At 39.9% G+C, this 11,529-nt stretch overlaps 1 pseudogene; it reads left to right on the forward strand.

Annotated features, from left to right (window-relative positions):
- Positions 1 to 11,529, forward strand: part of LOC125402574 (protein SET-like) — a 63,213-nt pseudogene that overhangs the window by 26,282 nt on the left and 25,402 nt on the right.

Consider the following 11,529-nt stretch of genomic DNA (forward strand, 5'->3'; position numbering starts at 1 on the left):
TCGATTCTTTGCTTTGTTTTCTTTATTCCTATTTTGTTGATTTCAGCTCTCAGTTCGACTTTCTCCTGCCTTCTAGTTCTCTTGGGTGAGTTTGCTTCTTTTTGTTCTAAAGTTTTCAAATGTTCTGTTAACTGACTAGTGGGAGATTCTTCCAGCTTCTTTATGTAGGCATTTAGTGCTATGAACTTTCCTATTAACATTACTTTCATTCAATAAATTTGGGTATGTTGTGTGGTCATTTTAATTGAATTTTAGGAAGTCTTTAATTCCTCCCTTTAGTTCTTCCTTGACCCATTAATGATTCAGGTGAGCATTGTTTAATTTTCATGTGTTTGTGGACTTCCTGGAATTAGTGTTTCTGTTGAATTCTAGTTTTAAGTCATGGGAATATGATAAGATACATGGGGTGATCCAATTTTTTTTATCTTTTGAGGTTTGTTTTGTACCAAGTATATGGTCAGTTTTTGAAATGGTTCCATGAGGTGCTGAGGAGAAGTATATTCTTTTATGTTTGGATGGGATATTCTTTAGATGTCTGTTAAGTTCATTTGAGCCATAACATTTGTTCGTTCTCTTATTTCTCTATTAATTTTTGTCTGACTTACCTGTCCAGTGGTGAGAGTGGAGTGTTGAAGGCTCACACTATTAGTGTGTGGAGTTTAATGTATGATTTAAGCTTTAGAAGTGTTGCTTTTACATATGAGGGTGTCCTTGTATTTTTGGTATAGATGTTCAGTATTGAGATTTCCTCTTGATGGATTTTTTCCTGTGACTAATATAAAATGTCATTCTTTGTCTCTTTTGGTTGATTTTAGTTTCAAGTCCATTTTGTTAGATATTAAGATAGCTATAAAAGCTTGTTTCTTTGGTACATTTGATTGAAATTTTTTTCCTAACCATTTACTCTGAGGTGATGTCTGTCTTTGAGGTTGAGGTGTGTTTCTTGTATGCAGAAGGATGGATTCTGGTTTTATATCTAATCTGTTAGTCTGTGTCTTTTTATAGGTTAGGTGAGTCCATTTATATTAAGAGAGATTAATGACCAGTGATTGCTATCTCCTGTTAATTTAGTTTTCATTATTGGTGATATTAATTTGTGTGTTTTTATCTTCTTTGGGATTTGCTGCTTTCAGATCATCATGGTTTTTGTTGATATAACCACCTTCCTTGGGTTGGAGTTTTTCTTCTAGTACTTTGTTTAGGGGTGGCTTTGTGGCTAGGTATTGGTGAAATCTGGTTTTGTCATGGAATATCGTGCTTTGTCCTTCTATGGTGATTGAAAGTTTTGCTGGGTATAGTCTGGGTTGGCATCCCTGGTCTCTTAATGTTTGCATAATGCTTGATCATGACCTTCTGGCTTTCATTGTCTCCATTGAGAAGTGTTGTGTAATTCTGATAGGTCTATCTTTACATGTTACTTAGTCTTTTTCCTTTGCAGCTCTTAATATTCTTTCTTTATTTGTATGTTTAGTGTTTTGATTATTATGTGGTGAGGAGACATTTTTGATCCAGTCTATTTGGTGTTTTATTTGCTTCTTTTATCTTCATAGACATATCTTTCTTTAGCTTGGAAAGTTTTTTCTATGATTTTGCTAAATATATTTTCTGTGCTTTTGAGTTGAACTTCTCCTTCTTCTGTATCTATTATTCTTAGGCTTGGTCTTTTCATGGTATCCCATATTTCCTGGATATTTTGGGTTAAGTTTTGTTAGATTTAATGTTTTCTTTGACTGATGAGTCTTTTATTTCCTCTATTGTATCTTCAGTACTTGAGATTCTCTCTTCCATCTCTTGCATTCTGCTGTTCATGCTTGCATTTGTGGTTCCTGTTAATTTTCTCATGATTTCTGTTTCGATAATTCCCTCAGCTTGTGTTTTCTTTATTGTATCTGTTTCAGTTTTCAAGTCTTGAATAGTTTCTTTCACATGTTTTGTTTCTTTTTTTTGGTTTTCTTTAAGGGATTTGTTAATGTCTTTCAATTTTTTGTTTGTCTTTTCCTTCATTTCTTTGACAGAATTTTTTGTTTCCTCTTTAAGGGCCTCCAACATTCTCCTAAGGTTATTTTTTAGGTCATTTTCTTTTGCTTCATCTATATTTGGTTGTTTAAGTCTTTCTGTTTTAGGGTCACTAGTTTTTACTGGTGTCATGTTGCTCTTTGTGGTGTTGCATGTGTTCTTACCTTGTCTTTTTTGATCCAGTCTATTTAGTGTTTTGTATGCTTCTTATATCTTCATAGACATATCTTTCTTTAGCTTGGGAAAGTTTTTTTTTCTATGATTTTGTTAAATATATTTTCGGTTGATATGAGATACCCATCTTGTTGATAGTCAAAAGATGGGTATCTTTTCCTCCAATTGGTATAGCTGGGAATGTCTGTAACTCTAGTGATCAGTCTTCCAAGAGCCAGAGGATTCAATGCTCAGATGGTTGCTCCTTGTGGTGTAGTCAGTGCCACAGTTCCAGTTACCCCATTGGTCACTACATGTTCCTGGAAGTCGCTCAGTGCTCCTAGGGCTTGTTCTGCTCCTGTGGAGTACACTGTCTTAGGCTTGCTCTTGCCTAGGTTGCTGACTCAGAACTGCTTCTGTAAATATCCCTGGTCTGGATCAACTCCTGCAGAGGTCCCTGGTTTGTGGTTTGTCCTGCAAGGGTCTCTGGCTCCAATCTTCTCCTTCGGAGGTCCCAGGCTCAGGTGTGTCTGGACCCACAGAGGTCCTGGCCCAGGCCTACTCCCTCAGAGGTCCTAGACTCATGCCTGGACCCACAGAGTTTTCTGGTTCCTGACTACTTTCTAAGAGGTTTCAGACTGATGCCCAGACCTGGAGAGTTCCTGGTTGAGGCCAATCCCTCAGAGGTTCCAGACTCACACCTGGATCAGCAGAGCTCTCTGGTTCTTGCCAATTCCCTCAGAGGTCCCAGATTCCTGCCCAGACCCACAGAAGTCCTGGCTCAGACCTAGTTCCTCCCAGGTCCCAGACTCAAGCCTAGACTGCAGGGGTCCTGCCCCATGTCTACTCCCTCAAAGGTCCCAGACTCATACCCAGGTTCACAGATGTCTCTGGTTCCTGCTACACCCTTGTAGGTCCCAGACTTATTCCTGGACCCACAGAAGTCTCTGACTCTAGCCTACTCCCTAAGGGGTTGCTCCTTTGTACCTGTTCCTGTGGCATTCGCTGTCCCAGGCTTGCTCTGACCCAGGTCACTGACTCAGTCATGTCTCTGCAAGTGTCCCTGGTCTACTTTTACTTCCTCTCTCATGGAGCTTACTGTCTCAGACCCACTCAGGCCTAGGTAGCTGGCTCAGTCCTGCTCCTATGGAGCTCACTGCCTCAGGCCTTTTCTGATCTGCCCAGTCCTACTTCTGTAAATATTCCTGTTCTGGATCTGCTCTTGCTCCTGTGGAGTTCACTGCCTCAGGCCTGTTCTGGCCTAGGTCACTGGCTCAATCCCACTCATGGCATTTTTAAAATATATAGTCTAAATTAATCCAACAGCATTTATAATCAAAAGTATTTTAGCAGTTGTTGCTCCTTCCTCAACAGTCAATCCAAAGGAAACACAATAGCATACAGGATCCAGACTTTCTGTGTCTTCTCCATCTTTATGAGGCCTTTTTTCTTACTCTATGCCTTTTATTTCATTTTCTAATTTTGGTTTTTAAGAGACAGCATTTTTCTGTGTATTATTGACTGTCCTGGAACTCACTCTGTAGGACAGGCTGGTCTTCAACTCTCAGAGATTAGCCTGCCTCTGCACCCCAAATGCTGGGATTGAAGACATGCTCCACCACTGCCTGGCCCCACATTGGGTGCCATTTGTAGAAAGAAGTTCTGTCCCACCTAGGGTTGTAACACGATAGACACTATCTCTTGCAAACTTAAGCAGAAACTGACTGTGTTGGAATGATGTTGGCTGGATAAACAGAGTTAAAAGGAAGAGGGATAACCAAGTCAGACAACTAAACTAGACTTGAACCAGCCATACCGTTAAATCATCCTCATTAGAAAAAACCAAAAAGTGACAATCCCGCATATTTTAGGCCTTTGTATCACTCCACAAGAACAACAATCACAAGAAATGACAAGCCAATTGGTTTTACTCCATGGGATGGGGAGAATGACACATATGTGACAATCCCAATAATATGGTACCCAAAGGCAGATAGCAGAACTCGGAAAGAAGGAGCACAGTTTTGTTTCAAAACTAGGGTGAATAGATGCCTAACATCCAAAATGAACTAACACATATTCACAACAGCAAGTCACATTGAATATCTTACTCCAAAAGGACTTGGACAAGGATTCAAATATTTGAAATTAAGATGGTTATCGGATTTTGAATACAGTGAAAAGCTAAAAGCTATTTACTATCATAGGGTTAATTAAACAAATGATATTATCGCAACCCAAGAAGTAAGGTACAGCTACCTAAAACAATGATGCAGACTACAGGCTTGGATAGGTACCTCAGCAAGGAGTGAACCAGCAAGCAGGCTGTAGCCCTGGAGGTATGGCTCAGTGGTAGAGTGCTTGGCCAATTACACATTGCCCTGAATTCCATTCCTAACAGTTACAATAGAAAGTCACTCATTGATATATTTTAAGGGAAAGTGGGCACATACCAAATAAAAATACATTGGTAAAATTCTGCCTGTGTTCATTGGGAGCATGAGAAGGGCTAAGAAAGTAGATGAAAAGTGTGAAAGGAGACACATGAACAATTTAGCAATAACTTTTACCTAACTGAAAATAATACTTATCGGCATTTTGTTTTTATAATGAACTTGAATTAAATCTATAACTAATAGAGGAGGAACAGTTCCTCTTCCCCTTTGCAGCAACAAGAATGGTGAGAGAAACAAGTTTGGGGATTAACCTTGGAACTGTTGTGTTAGCAGCACGCCAAATTACAGTGAAATGGGGTTAGATACATTCCAGCTTGGAGATGCATTCACGTTCTGTTGGGAAACTGCTATCATTAAAGACCATTAATCATTAATATCCACTGAGTTGCAGCAAAACAAGTTTGCCGACAGTCAGAAAGCTAGGCGATCAAAGCAGAACAAGAAACATGCCATCATTACTCTCCCTTGACACAAGCTGCTGTTAAGAGCATCCCACGCATTTTAATCCCCTCAGTGATAGAAAGAGCCTCACACTGAATATGAACTGTGTGTCTTCATGAAGCAGAGACAAAGTATCCAGTTCTGGTCAACTGACAAGTTTCCATTTCTTTGTTTTGTGTGGTTCAGCTTCCTTTGTTTTGTTCTAAATAAGACACTGTTAATTCCTCTGCCTGAGATGACAGACCTGACCTGTAATATGACACTTGTGAGAGATTTATATTCATAAATCTCCCAAGGAGTATCAGCCCATCTATAGGAATTTTAATGTTTGATAAGAATGCTGAGCCCCTAGGTTTCCCTGTGTGTCTGATGAATGTCACAGAGGTGAGAGAGTAAGGAGTATAGAGTGGCTCCAGTCAGTACTGGGGCACCTTCTCCACTGATGACCCGTCTTCCACCTTCTCCTTATGGAAAAGAGGGTGGAATCACTCCTAGCAAGCAAAGTGAGATCACCCCTGTCGCAGCAGTTTTGATTTGAACAGGTACAGACACAAGTCATCACAGAGAGTTATAGGATATAGGAACAGGAGAAACCAGATATTGTCTTACCTGACCACTTCATCCTCAGCTGAAGCAACTGAAGTCTGCAGAAGGCACACTGTCTCTCGGTGACACAGAAACAGACAAGACAGAGCCTCATTCTTCTTAGTCCTTGATATAATTAGTTGTCTCTAGCCAGGGAAACATCAGTTATTAACTGTTCTTAAACCAGAAAAATTTCAAGTGTATAATCTGAATCGGTGTTTATTGCCACATAACCAACTAGTACTAATTTGAGTACAAAACAAATCTCACTAAGTCGTAGTTGTCTAGGCAAGTATCCCTAGCAACACAAGTAGGGATTCAAGTTCCTCCTAGACCAAAATCAAGGTCTTAGCCAAGCCAGGAAATTCTCTTCTGGATTTTAGGGCATTTCCCAAGCTTGGGTCACTGTGGCAAGATTTTATTTCTTGTAGATATAGGCCTGTAATCTCCATTTCTTGCTGGACATCACCTGGGGGGATATATTCAACACCTAGGCTTCTCTTCCTTCTTGTCATGCAGTCCTCTAATTTACAAAGCTGAGAGGGAAGAATTTGGGCTCAGAGTGACTGCCTAGCCTAGGTTCACTTTCCAGGACAGAAGGGGGAGGACGGAGAGTGTGGAGAAGAAGACATAGAATGTTCTGCAAACCCAATCTTCTTGTCCTTCAAATCTCCCCGACTGGTCCCTTCCAAGAAAAAGGCACTCATTAGTAAAACTCTCATAAGTAACTCAGGCCAGCCCAGAATAAACACCATTTTGTAAGCCAGCTGTGCCATCTAGCATAACATAACAAGCATTATATTCAAGATCTTCTCCACATTCAAAGCCTAGATCACCTTAGAATTTTGACTTCAGCAGAACCCAAGTGATCCAGCAGCTGCCATGCTACTGGCCCAGCTGTGCACTCAACTGAGCTGAAATAGAAGGGACATTGCTGCTCAGCATATTTCTGAAGACACTGCTTATGAAGACTATGGGTATGCAGACTAATGCCCACAAAAGCACTTTCTCATTCACCAGATTTTGAACAAACAAAATAAATGTAGAGGCTTATAGAGCTTCATATAAGGGTAGCTACCAAGATTGAGTGACGTGGGGTTATTGAGGAAAACAGAGATACGTCATGATTTCTGGTTTGAGATTATATATATCAAGTACTCAGAGTTCTTCTATGAAAGAGTTATATCCTGATTCTCCTGTCATCATAAAGATGAAAGGAGCTGCAAATGATGGAAGGACAATGCTCTATCTACAATGATTTTAAGCTTTCTTTTTTGAACTAATGCACTCTGCACTCATTACATAGACCAAAATATTCCAGGAGATGCTGGCAGTCGCCCATCTCAATGGTTTGGCTCAATTTCATATACTCTGCATCTTCCTGCTGGTCCCCACGTTAGCTATTCACCATGTGTCTGAGCCTCTATTTTCCCTCTTCAACTCATCTATCATGTATGGAAAATTCAATTGCAGGTTCCTCTGTGACTAGGGACACCACAAGCTTCTAAATCCACACCACTCCTGTTTCTTCCTTCAGCTGCCTCTGAGAAGGGTTAAACTTCTGCTCTGTCTACACTAACCAACAGCTCCTTCAAGCTCCCGCTTTTAGTACACTATATGGTTTTATTTACTTTGCTTCATTCTGTGTGCACACTAGCTAGCAAGTCTATTAAAGGCAAGGATGCTATCTTCCTTGAGAGTTTGTATTTCATTCACAATGCTTTCTCAACAGCAGGTTTTCTCCTATTTGTTAAGTGCAAGACGGGCTTTTTGGTTTTATCTTTTGATATAATACAATATTGACTCATCCTCTATTTGGACTGAAAGAATATCAGCTCTAAAACTTTTTCACAGCAAACAAAGACTTTATGATAAATTGGCCCACTGAAAAGACATCTATTTATATAGCTGCCTACTTACTCATCTCTTTGTAGTAAATTAACACTCAAGGAGATGAGACTCAACAATAAGCAAAATATATATAAACTAGTGAAGATGCACTGTAGAATATAGCATACTGGGAACTTGGCATGTTTAAAGGTTTACTTTAAATTAAGCACATATGTGCTTGTGTACACAAGTGAAGGTGCCAAGAGAGGCCAGAAGAGGAAGTTGAACCACACATGGCTGTAGTTACAGGGGACAGTGATCAGCCAGACGTTGGTGCTGAGAATCCAACTCAGGTCCCTTGGAAGAGCAATATGCACATGAGATTGCAGAGCCACTTCTCCAGCACCACACTTCAGTGACTTAAATAGTAAATGACAATAGATTGAAGGTGTTGGCCACCATGCCTGATGTACCAAGGATTTCAGTCTGAGTTTTTCTCGCCTTCATAACAAGGATTTTTTTCATGTTATAATATTTATCTTTACTTTAGTTTCTCCTGTTCTACTAAAGATCCATGGCATCGTGTGCTGGATAATCTTCATTGTGAGCACCCAGTTTTAATTGTTTTATCTCTTTATTAATGTCAGTGATCATCCATTTCTCCTTGATATTGTTCCCAGTGTCAATGACTCTGGTTCTGACACTTGACATTTCTGTACATTTAGTCTGTGTTTGTGAGATTCTGGTCCTCAAAATGTTCCTCTGGGTTTGCAATTTTTTTCACATCTCATCCTGTTCTCACTGGATGTTACTTTCAAACTCTGTTTATCGGACTCTAAACTAAATCAGGTCTAAACTCTTTGAGAACTGCAGGTCTTACCTGACTTCATTAATCCGTTTCTCTCCTGACCACCCTTCCTTTCACGGAATAGCTCCATGTTAATCATGGCGTTCTACCATTTTCATAAGTTAACCACTCACACCTTAGTAAGTAGTTTCTCTGGGAAATGTTCTCCAACTAAAACGGTAACCATCACTCTTGCTAGGACCCACACTGGCGTACGTAGACAGAACTGCTCCTAAATGTAAAAGCTGTGCCTCTCTGTCCACCCTGATACGTGTGTGCACTCACATACACGTGTGTGAGTGTGTGTGAGAGAGAGAGAACAAATGGAGGACAGAGGGCAGTGTTGGCTGTCTTCCTCAAATGATCTCTTTTGAGACAAGATCTCTCATTGAACCAGTGCTCACTGACTAACTAGACTTCCTGACCAGCAAACCCTGGGATCCACCTGTCTTTGGCCACCCCCACCCCCTTCATCATGCCCATAACCACACCTTGCCTTTTTCACATGTGTGCTGGGGAGTTAAACACATGTTTCATGTTTACATGGCAGGGAGACTGCCTTCTCCCAGTCCCAAGATGCCAGCTTTTGTTGCTAGTGATGGCTGTGGTTGGTTGGTTGTGTTAAATTCTGCTCCTTTTGCTTGTTGATTTGTTTGTTTATTTTCCTTTTTTATTGATTGTATTGAGCTCCACATTTTTTGTTGCTCCCCTCCCCTTCAACCCTCTCCCGTGATCCCCATGCTCCCAATTTACACAGGACATCTTGTCTTTTTCTAATTCTCATGTAGGTTAGATCCAGGTATGTCTCTCCTAAGGGCCTCATTGTTGTCTAGGTTCTCTGAGATTGTGAATTGTAGGCTGGTTTTCTTGGTTTTATGTCTAAAAGCCACTTATGAGTGAGTACATATGATATTTGTCTTTCTGGGTCTGGGTTACAATACCACTTTTGGTTATATACCCAAAAGAGGCTCAATTATACCACAAGGATACGAGCTCAACTATATTCATAGTAGCATTGTCTGTTTGTTTACTGGGATAGTTTTCTTAATCTTTGATTAATTTTTCTTATTTTTTCAAAGCATATAACTCTTTTTTATTCCATCATTGTGAACACACATTTCCCCTGAAATGCTAATGTGACTAACCTCTCCATTTAGCCACTTCCTAAGCTGGTGCTGCATTGCCCCTTTTAATAAGAATATTATCTTGGTTACCTCTATAAGTGTAGTAAGGAGGAGGAGTGGGCTTCATCCTGCCACCTGGCTAGCTTAACCCCTGAAATAACCACACAGAAATTGTATTAATTAAATTACTGCTTGGCCCATAAGCTCTAGCCTCTTATTGGCTAATTCTCACATCTTGATTCAACCCATTTCTAATAATCTGTATGTCCCCAGGAGATCATGGCTTACTGGGAAAGATTCTAACCAATGTCTTTCTCAGGCAGGAGAATCATGGCATCTGCCATACTTTCCTTCTTCCCAGCATTCTGTTCTGTCTATTTTGCCCACCTAAGGGCTGCCCTATCAAAAGGCCAAAAAGTTTCTTTAATAACCAATGAGAGCAACACAAATACAGAGGGGCCTCCTACACCATGTAAGGAAAAGCCAGTTCTCCTGAGAAATTTGGGGTTCCTGCTCTTCCTGTTCCAGGGGTCACCAAAGCACAAGAGGCACTCTATGAACACTATCCAACACTGTTTTTATTTTCATTTTTAGTCATGTCTACACATGCGTAGTCAGGATGACTGTAGTTCATGCTCTTCTCTAAATCCATATACCCAGGGGTGTTATTACCAGCCTTTATTAGCATCTGATCTTAATTTTTCTCTGAAAAAAAGTCCAATACCATTTCCTTTGCCTCCTAAGGCAAATATTGAGAAGTATGTCTCAGAATTTAAGTGGCCAAGAAAAATGTGTGCCCGTGACATGCAGTTACACAGCACTTGACCTATTCAGTGGACTTTACACATTTTTGTATTGGAAACATGTATCCTAAGACTGTCCTTTCTGGAAGGTGAACATGGCTTACATCATTTTTATGTATGCTATAGAAAGAATAATTTTGCTTTCAACTTTTCCAATATTTTATCAAGGATAAGTGACATCATTAAAGCCACAGTGTCTATTATAAAAGTGACACCAAACTGCTTCCTATTGATCACATGTTCTGCCAATGTAATCATATGTTACATACATAGGATGTGTACTATGCTGTTGGGACAGTAATTTCTGGGTTTACACAGGGAAAATCATGTTGGCATAGACACCACTCAGATATTCTCCAACAGAACTCCCAAAGAAAACCAGGATTTATCCTCACTTCCACCTGTCACTGTCACAGCCCGCAGGGGGAACTGGTGTTCCTCCTTCCACATGCCACAGTGCTAGCAAGAGGCACAGCACAGAATGTGATGGGATTATTCCTTCACTGTCACTTCTGGCTTCAAGATATTGGAAGACAAGCAATTGTCCACTGAACGTGAGTAAGAGAGCATAGCAGATAAACGTTTTTCACTTTGGACATCTGTACTTCGTCTGTTCCTTCCTATACCCCTCTTCTGTGTGTATCTACTGAAAGTTGCTCTCAGAAAGGATCTAGCTACAGTAACAGAGGCCTTTGTTTGAATTTAAATCACGATCATATTTTTAGGGAAACTTCTCTTTAAAACATAATTCAAAAGTACAATAAATGGCTTGCTGGCTGGTGTAGACAATCAGAAGGTGGGGAATAGTCCTGGAAATATTGAGATGGGCTTATATATACATGGAACCACACAAGAATGACTGGCCCTTCATAACCTTAGTTTTTGGACTAAAAATTGCCTCTAAAGCATAGAGAAATAAGAAATGTTTTTCTTTAGTAACATTTTTAATATATCAAGTTTTCAAATGTATTGTTTTAATTTTAATCTTACTTTCCTTATGGAATACATTTCTTTCCCAAATCTCAATCTTCTGTAAAAACTTAGCATTGTATAGCATATTAAAACACCACTATACTCACATGATGGAATTTCTTAGCCTTCTGTTGACATGTTTGTCTTATAGAAGCACATTCTTGAACCAGAAGAGGATGATGTATGTCATGGTGCTGTTTGGCACATGCACACAAGTGTCTAACTACTTCTAGCACTAACATAAAGGGTATTTAAGATGACAACCTATATTTGAAATATGCAATACAGCACTTACCTTAAAT

This window comes from Myodes glareolus, chromosome 25 (genome assembly GCF_982192425.1).
Source record: "Myodes glareolus chromosome 25, mMyoGla1.1, whole genome shotgun sequence".
Taxonomy (NCBI): domain Eukaryota; kingdom Metazoa; phylum Chordata; class Mammalia; order Rodentia; family Cricetidae; genus Myodes; species Myodes glareolus.